Consider the following 8,630-nt stretch of genomic DNA (forward strand, 5'->3'; position numbering starts at 1 on the left):
ACGTGCCAGGCATTCCAGAGAGTGCATTAGTTGATATCATAAGACTGAACCAATTGCCTGGCATTTCAAAGACCAGTGTACTTGGGCTGTGCATGCTTCACTCTTCGTCTTTCATTTCTCTCTCATGCGAGGTGAACATCTTATCTATGAAGTCTTATATCGCGCGCGTATCTCCAGACTCGGACTCAAGGCGCAGGGATCTATTTATGCCGTGTGAGATGGAATTTTTTTACACAATACATCACGCATTCACATCGACCAGCAGATCGCAGCCATTTCGGCGCATATCCTACTTTTCACGGCCTATTATTCCAAGTCACACGGGTATTTTGGTGGACATTTTTTATCTATGCCTATACAATTTTGCCAGGAAAGACCCTTTTGTCAATCGTGGGATCTTTAACGTGCACACCCCAATGTAGTGTACACGAAGGGACCTCGGTTTTTCGTCTCATCCGAAAGACGATCAAAGACTAGCACTTGAACCCACCACCTAGGTTAGGAAAGGGGGGAGAAAATTGCCAACGCCCTGACGCAGGGTCGAACTCGCAACCTCTCGCTTCCGAGCGCAAGTGCGTTACCACTCGGCCACCCAGTTCTTATGCCAGTTACAAATAGAAAAAACATCTTAGACAGGCGTGATTGACATGCTTGTTTTTAAAAGAACCAGGCTCTAGTGCATTTTCATTTCTGATGATGCTATCGATTTTACACACACACACACACACACATACATACACGCACACACACATACATACACACACACGCACACACACACACATACACATTGTTTAGAGAGGACATAATCTCAATGTAACTATAGAGGACCCACTATTCACACTAGCAGCAAAGAGTCACTGTGGCGTCCTCCCCGCCCCCTGGTATTTCCTTCAAACTGACACCATTCCTCAGTGGAAGAAAAAAATATAGGAAAACAAATCTATGAAAAGTTTTTCACGGAAGGAGAACAAGGATGTAAAATTAACATGCGACCTAGCCCCGATGTCTAGTGTTTGGCGTCATTTTTTTTTCTCTCTCTCTCTCTCTCTCTCTCTCTCTCTCTCTCTCTCTCTCTCTCTCTCTCTCTCTCTCTCTCTCTCTCTCTCTCTCTCTCTCTCTCTCTCTCTCTCTCTCTCTCTCTCTCTCTCTCTCTCTCTCTCTCTCTCTCTCTCTCTCGGTAGCTCAACGATTTCAGCTGTCATTGGCTGACTTGTCACATTGTCACCAGTGTCTTGTGCTGATGTGCTGTCATGTTCGTCTGGGAGCAGAACACCGTCTGTCACATCGTGTGCTGGTGTTTCATCACTTGTAGCTTGGATCTGGTTTGCAACACCATCAGTTTGGGAGAGAGAGTTGTCATTGTCCGAGTCTGGCCTGATTGGTGTGACAGCAAGAAGATCCTCCTCAGTCTCCATTCGAGCAATCACTTCCACCGGCAAAGCCGAAGTAGTAAGTCCAACACGAGCCTCACAGCCAAACACTCCAGAATATGGAGAGCACTTTATCCCGGAATGGAGAGCACTGTTTTTCTGGAACTGAACAAACTTGATGCCCGTAGGCCAATCTTGTGAGTCATTGTCAGCCATCCATGCCACCAGCATATCTTTAATGTCACCGTTGGCGCGCTCAACCGACCCCTGGCTTTGGGGATGGCGAGGCTTACTATGCACCAGTGTTAGTTTTGGCCAAACTTCCTTCAGCTCTGTAATGACTTGTGAAGTGAACTCGGATCCGTTATCGCTTTAGAGAATAACGGGGCACCAATGAGAAGAAAAATGTCCAGTAGATGAAAAGCGACCTCTGCAGCTCTTTTGGACGTCAAGGCTCGAAGGATGCAAAACTTCGTCAGGTGATCCTGGTACACCATGATCCATTTCTTGTTGGATCCACTAGGCATGCTTTGCATGTCAATTACATCTACCTGACCCCGGCCTTGACGAGAATTCCTTGGTGAGTATTGGACGAACGACAACACCCTTCGTCATCGGCCGTTTTCGTTTCTTTTGACATTCTTGACAGAGTGACTTGAACAGCTCAACGGCCTTAGTTGGAATGTCTGCATACTTCTTTTGTAGTTATTTCAACATCCGGTCTCTTCCGCCATGGCCTGTTGAGATGTGGGCTCTCTTGACAACGTCAAACGTCTCCTCGATGCTCACGTAGTAGAGTGGCGACTCCTGCCGTGTCGAACGTCTCTGTATCAGTTTTTCTGTAGGCCCGCACTGGAGTACTTCATACCTGAAAAAAAATTAACATTTCACACATTGACCTTTCATTTGCTCACCATTAGTATGTCAGAGAGAGAGAGAGAGAGAGGGGGGGAGAGAGACAGAGAGAGAGAGAGACAGAGACACTCAGAGAGAGAGAGAGAGAGAGGGGGACAGAGAGAGAGAGGGGGGGAGGGAGAGAGACAGAGAGAGAGAGAGAGACAGAGAGAGAGAGAGGGACAGAGAGAGGGACAGAGAGAGAGAGAGGGGAGGGGAGAGAGACAGAGAGAGAGAGAGACAGAGAGAGAGAGACAGAGAGAGAGAGAGGGACAGAGAGAGAGAGAGGGGGGGGGGGCAGAGAGAGAGAGAGAGCATTTTTCTGAGACTGAGTAAAATACTAGATTGAAGTGAAAACTTACTTCTGCAACAGATAATATCCGAGCCGCCCATTGGCATGGGAATTGTCAGCTGCTGCTTTCAGGGAGAGAGACAGAGACACAGGGAGAGAGAGAGAGTGAGAGAGAGAGAGAGAGAGAGAGGGAAAGAGAGAGAGAGAGAGAAAGAGAGAAATAGAGAGAGCGAGCATTTGTCTGAGACTGAGTAAAATACTAGATTGAAGTGAAAACTTACTTCTCCAACAGATAATATCCGAGCCGCCCCTTGGCATGGGAATTATCAACTGCTGCTATTCAGGGCATCACACTTTGGAATTAATCCTTTTTTGTTTTCTTTAAAATGATCCATGAGCATTTTTGTAAACCTTTCCTCGATAGACATCTTGACTTTGCTTGAGGAAGAGGAAGAATGAAGCAACAAGCAGTGGTTCAGACACATTTGAAAACTGAATAGTATTCACTAACATTCGCTCATGTCTCCGTCGTTTAAACACACTTCAACTGCACTCACTGACGAAACTGAAAGGTCCTCTAAGTTAAACTATGCTGTGTGTAATTGAAGGTCATAGGTAATGTCGGTGTTCAGAGATGAAGATTACGCGAATTCACTGAATGCTCAATAATAAGAACCCGTAAAATGACAGGTCTAATTTCAGGGATTTCGCGTAATCACTGGGAATTTCAGTGATTACGTGAAATCCCTGTGTGAAACGGGGATTACGCGTATTCACTGAAATATTCAGGAATGTTTTTGGGTTTTTTAAACAAAACTTTATTCAATTTTAATCATGATAAGAACAATGCATGGATGATTACTTACTCAAGCATATAATGCTTATTTTAAGCAATCATAGTAATTACAAAACAAATATTCAGGAATTACGCGTAATCCCTAGGTACGTGTTTTTACTGTAACATATATATGTATATAAGATTAGAGTAGTCCCTCTCTGGGCGAGGGCTGGTTGAAAAGAAGCTCGTTTATATTGCTTATGCCACAACCCTCGTAAAATAAAATTTGATTCGATTTGATTTGATTTGATTTGAATTGATCTCTCTCTCTCTCTCTCTCTCTCTCTCTCTCTCTCTCTCTCTCTCTCTCTCTCTCTCTCGCTCTCTCTCAGTCTCTCTCTCGCTCTCTCTCTCTATTTTTCTCTCTTGCTCTCTCTTTCTCTCTCTCTCTCTCTCTCTCTCTCTCTCTCTCTCTCTCTCTCTCTCTCTCTCTCTCTCTCTCTCTCTGTGTAAAAAACAATCGTGGCTGTGGCTGTGCCTTTAACTTAACTCAGTATGTGGAAGCATTGTAGGGCGGACGCACTGAGTTACAGTGAAGCATGACGACCCACTTATGTGAGAAGAGAATCACCAAACCGTTCAAACGCTCGCCAATTTTGGTAGGGTTTTGACTTTGTTCTCAGTATTAGACCTCAGCGAGAGCATTCCTCCGCAAAATAGTTCTAGGAACACCTCTACTAAAGCGGTTTTTTTGTGTAAGTAAACAGAACGAGGCAGTAGGTTACGGGTGCGGGCCTAGAGGCATGAATCGTCAAAAATTACAATCTTGTTCAGTGTTACAATTATTTCCTTTACAAAGAAGTGAAAATTAACAAAAGCTCAAACAGTATTTTTGATTAAAATGTTTGTGTCCTAGCTCCTACATTTATCTGTCAATTGTCTTGTTATTTTGACATAATAAGAAGACACGTATCTTCGTCATGGCCTGTCAGATTTACAATATTAATTAAGTAGATGTGCAACGCCAAGGCACTGCATACCCCAGCGAAAGACAAACCTCTCTCTCTCTCTCTCTCTCTCTCTCTCTCTCTCTCTCTCTCTCTTTCTCTCTCTCTCTCTCTCTCAAACACACACACACCCGAACACACACACACACACACACACACACACACACACACACACACACACACACACACACACACACACACACATACCTCAAGTTACACACGTACAAAAATACACACTCACTCACACGCACTCACTCACTCTCTCACACACACTTCATACACACAAAACACACCCCCATACGCACATATAGACAGACGGACATACACACCTTTACAAACAAACACACATACACACACACATACACTTACGCACACGCACAAACACACTCCCACCCACCCACTCTCTCTCTCTCTCTTTCTCTCTCTCTTTCTCTCTTATACAAACAGACACACACACACACACACACACACACACACACACACACACACACACACACACATTGACTCACACAAATCTCATACACACAAAACACACACTTATACGCACATACACGGTTGGCCTAGTGGTAAGGCGTCCGCCCCGTGATCGGGAGGTCGTGGGTTAGAACCCAGGCCGGGTCATACCTAAGACTTTAAAATTGGCAATCTAGTGGCTGCTCCGCCTGGCGTCTGGCATTATGGGGTTAGTGCATGCTAGGACTGGTTGGTCCGGTGTCAGAATAATGTGACTGGGTGAGACATGAAGCCTGTGCTGTGACTTCTGCCTTGTGTGTGGCGCACGTTATATCTCAAAGCAGCACCGCCCTGATAATTATGGCCCTTCGTGGTCGGCAAACAAACAAATATGCACATAAACAGACGGACACACACACCTTTACAAACAAACACATATACACACTCATACACACACAAACATACACACAAACTCATGCACACACACATTCACACACACACACACACACACTTTCTCCCTCTCTCTCAGTCTTTCTTACACACACACACACACACACACACACACACACACACACACACACACACACGAGTACAGACTCATGCACGCACACACACACACACTAACACTAACACATGTGCACAAAATGAACACACACACACACACACACACACACACACCGCGCGAGAGAAAAAGACTACAGGGAGGCATGACGTCATGATGCATTAATTGACGTCAAAGACTTTTGACCGTGACGTAATCTTCTCACGCGAGCTTTATCCATAGTCTTGAACAACCACACACAAATAGACTTGGAAAGTACAGAATTTCTACCCGTCCAAAGCGGCCTTGGGTGGCGTTTGCTGAAAAAATGGGGGCGACTATTGCACCCACCGTTTTTTTGTTAGTATGGTCCCAATTTTTGGTGAACTTCCATCTCCAACTGTAGCACGTAGCCGGGCACAAAGAATCCTTCTTTATCATGTATCGGTATGAAAATGCGTTCGTGGGATACCTCTGGCTTTGCTGGGATAATAATTTATAGAAATAATTTATGGAGCCGTTCAATATTTGTAAATTTGTAGGCTGCATTTCTTCAAGTTGGACCCAATAATTCATACTGTACTGCACATGGCAACATTCAGCTATGAACAAAGAAAGACATAAACTGGTAGGTATTTGTGAAAGTTAAGGCCTCAAATTCACAAAAAGCTGGCGTTTTTGCTCGCAGTCTTTGTTTTGATGAAACACGAGGACAACCAGGATGTCTTAGAACGCCTGGTGTAATGAGCACGTAGCCCTTACAAACACGACAGACCTACTTTGCTCTCTTCCTGGCTCTCGGCCAAAAGCAAGTACAATTAAACCTTCATTTCACCTGACACGATCCGGGTAGAAGCTACGATTCTACTTTTGGTTACTCATCTTCAAAAGACGGAGGTAATTTGACTCCAGCCTTCGTCTTCTTATGCAAAGCTGGTAAATCATCTCTGCAAGGGGCTTTACAAATTATGAATACTGCAAAATGGCTTTCTTTCCACGCATACCATGGGCACTGTTGCGTGACTGGTGGCGTAAGCTTTTTTTCCTTTTCAGTCATTTTTATATTTAGTCAAGTTTTGACTAAATATTTTAACATCGAGGGGGAATCGAAACGAGGGTCGTGGTGTATGTGCGTGCGTGTGTGTGTGTGTGCGTGCGTGTGTGTGTGTGTGTGTGTGTGTGTAGAGCGATTCAGATTAAACTACTGGACCGATCTTTATGAAATTTGACATGAGAGTTCCTGGGTATGAAATCCCCATACGTTTTTTTCATTTTTTCGATAAATGTCTTTGATGACGTCATATCCGGCTTTTCGTGAAAGTTGAGGCGGCACTGTCACGCCCTCATTTTTAACCAAATTGGTTGAAATTTTGGTCAAGTAATTTTCGACGAAGCCCGGGGTTCGGTATTGCATTTCAGCGTGGTGGCTTAAAAATTAATTAATGACTTTGGTCATTAAAAATCTGAAAATTGTAAAAAAAAAAAAAACAATTATAAAACGATCCAAATTTACGTTATCTTATTCTCCATCATTTGCTGATTCCAAAAACATATAAATATGTTATATTCGGATTAAAAACAAGCTCTGAAAATTAAATATATAAAAATTATTATCAAAATTAATTTTTCGAAATCAATTTAAAAACACTTTCATCTTATTCCTTGTCGGTTCCTGATTCCAAAAATATATAGATATGATATGTTTGGATTAAAAACACGCTCAGAAAGTTAAAACGAAGAGAGGTTCAGAAAAGCGTGCTATCCTTCTCAGCGCAACGAATACCCCGCTCTTCTTGTCAATTCCACGGGCACTGCCTTTGCCACGGGCGGTGGAGTGACGATGCTACGAGTATACGGTTTTGCTGCGTTCAGTTTCATTCTGTGAGTTCGACAGCTACTTGACTAAATATTGTATTTTCGCCTTACGCGACTTGTTTATTTATTTCTTTTGGTCTTGTTTCCCTTACCGTTTCAAACACCCTATGAGTAAGTAGTAATCACACAGGTTTTCACAACAAAGTAAGACTGGCATAATTTTAAGACGAATAACACAAGATCGGTGCTGCTGCTGTTGACTTCCCTAGCACAGGTAATGTGACTGTAACGATGACATCAACTACACACGGTGGACGCTACACGGCTGGTTCAGTGTGTTTTGAAAGAGAAAGTCGACATCTGAAGACATTTATATACGCCTAGTACAACATGCTCTATCCAAAATTCCAGAATGTTAGTTACTCCGACTATGTACTCCATCTTCCACAACTACTAGCTTCCTGTCAGCTTTTGTGCCAACAAAAAAAGTAAAAGTGAACGTTAACTCAACCCGCCTGTAATAGGAGACAAGTTTTGTTTCGTGCCATGTAGTTGCGAGTCTGTAAACATTTACAAGTACAAGTGCAAATCCTAGTCCATTTTTTTATGTTTAAAAAAATTAAAAAAACAATCTGACAGCTTCTTTCTGTTGAGCGTGAACTGAAGCCAAGAGTAGGCTACGTTGAGTACAAACGTATCCTCCTCCCGATCTACTTTTTGACCTTGTTCACACATTGCGGCATTTAAAACAGATTAGTCTTTCCAAGAAATTGCCCTAAATGCCGACGTTAGAGTTTTCTCGGAAATCTAACAAAAGGTAACAAATAGAGCAAAGAAAAGCAACCCTGGCAAATTAACTGCGCAACATTTTGGACTAGTATTGTTGAAGCTGTTTCCTCCCTTAACGCATCCCATCCCTCAGTTGGGCAGCTTCGCAGTCGGTGATCCTGCTGGCGGTGAGCTCACCACATCCTGTGACTCAGTGTTAGGTGGTGGTAGTGGTGGTGGTGGGGAGGGGTGGGGGGTTGAGTGGGACTTTTTTTTTAGCTGCATTATTTTAGTTATTCGTGAGTGGGTGGGTGGAGGGGATGGGCTAGTTCTAACTATGCATTAGATTATAAAATTGTATTCTGTGTAGACCCTTCCACCAGCATCTCAGACCACTCTTTGTACATTTTCTTTTAATAGATGATTGTCATTTGTTTTACCTCATGTCTGCCCTGCGTGTGATGGTGTGATCGTGACTGCTGTAGTGTGGGCGTGTGTGTGTTGGTGTGTATGAGTCAGTGTATGTGTGGGCGTGTGTGTCAGTGTGTGTGTGGGTGTGTGTGTGTGCGTGATTTTACCAACACTACGCTAAATTCCTTGTGCTTTAAATGTTTTTTAATGTCACTTGGCTCAATAAATACTGTATTCTGAAGAGAATTTGACAATAAGGGACACGCTGTACTACTGCAAATTACACACAGTCTAATGGCTT

The sequence above is a fragment of the Littorina saxatilis genome, linkage group LG4 (genome assembly GCF_037325665.1).
Source record: "Littorina saxatilis isolate snail1 linkage group LG4, US_GU_Lsax_2.0, whole genome shotgun sequence".
In the NCBI taxonomy this organism is placed as follows: domain Eukaryota; kingdom Metazoa; phylum Mollusca; class Gastropoda; order Littorinimorpha; family Littorinidae; genus Littorina; species Littorina saxatilis.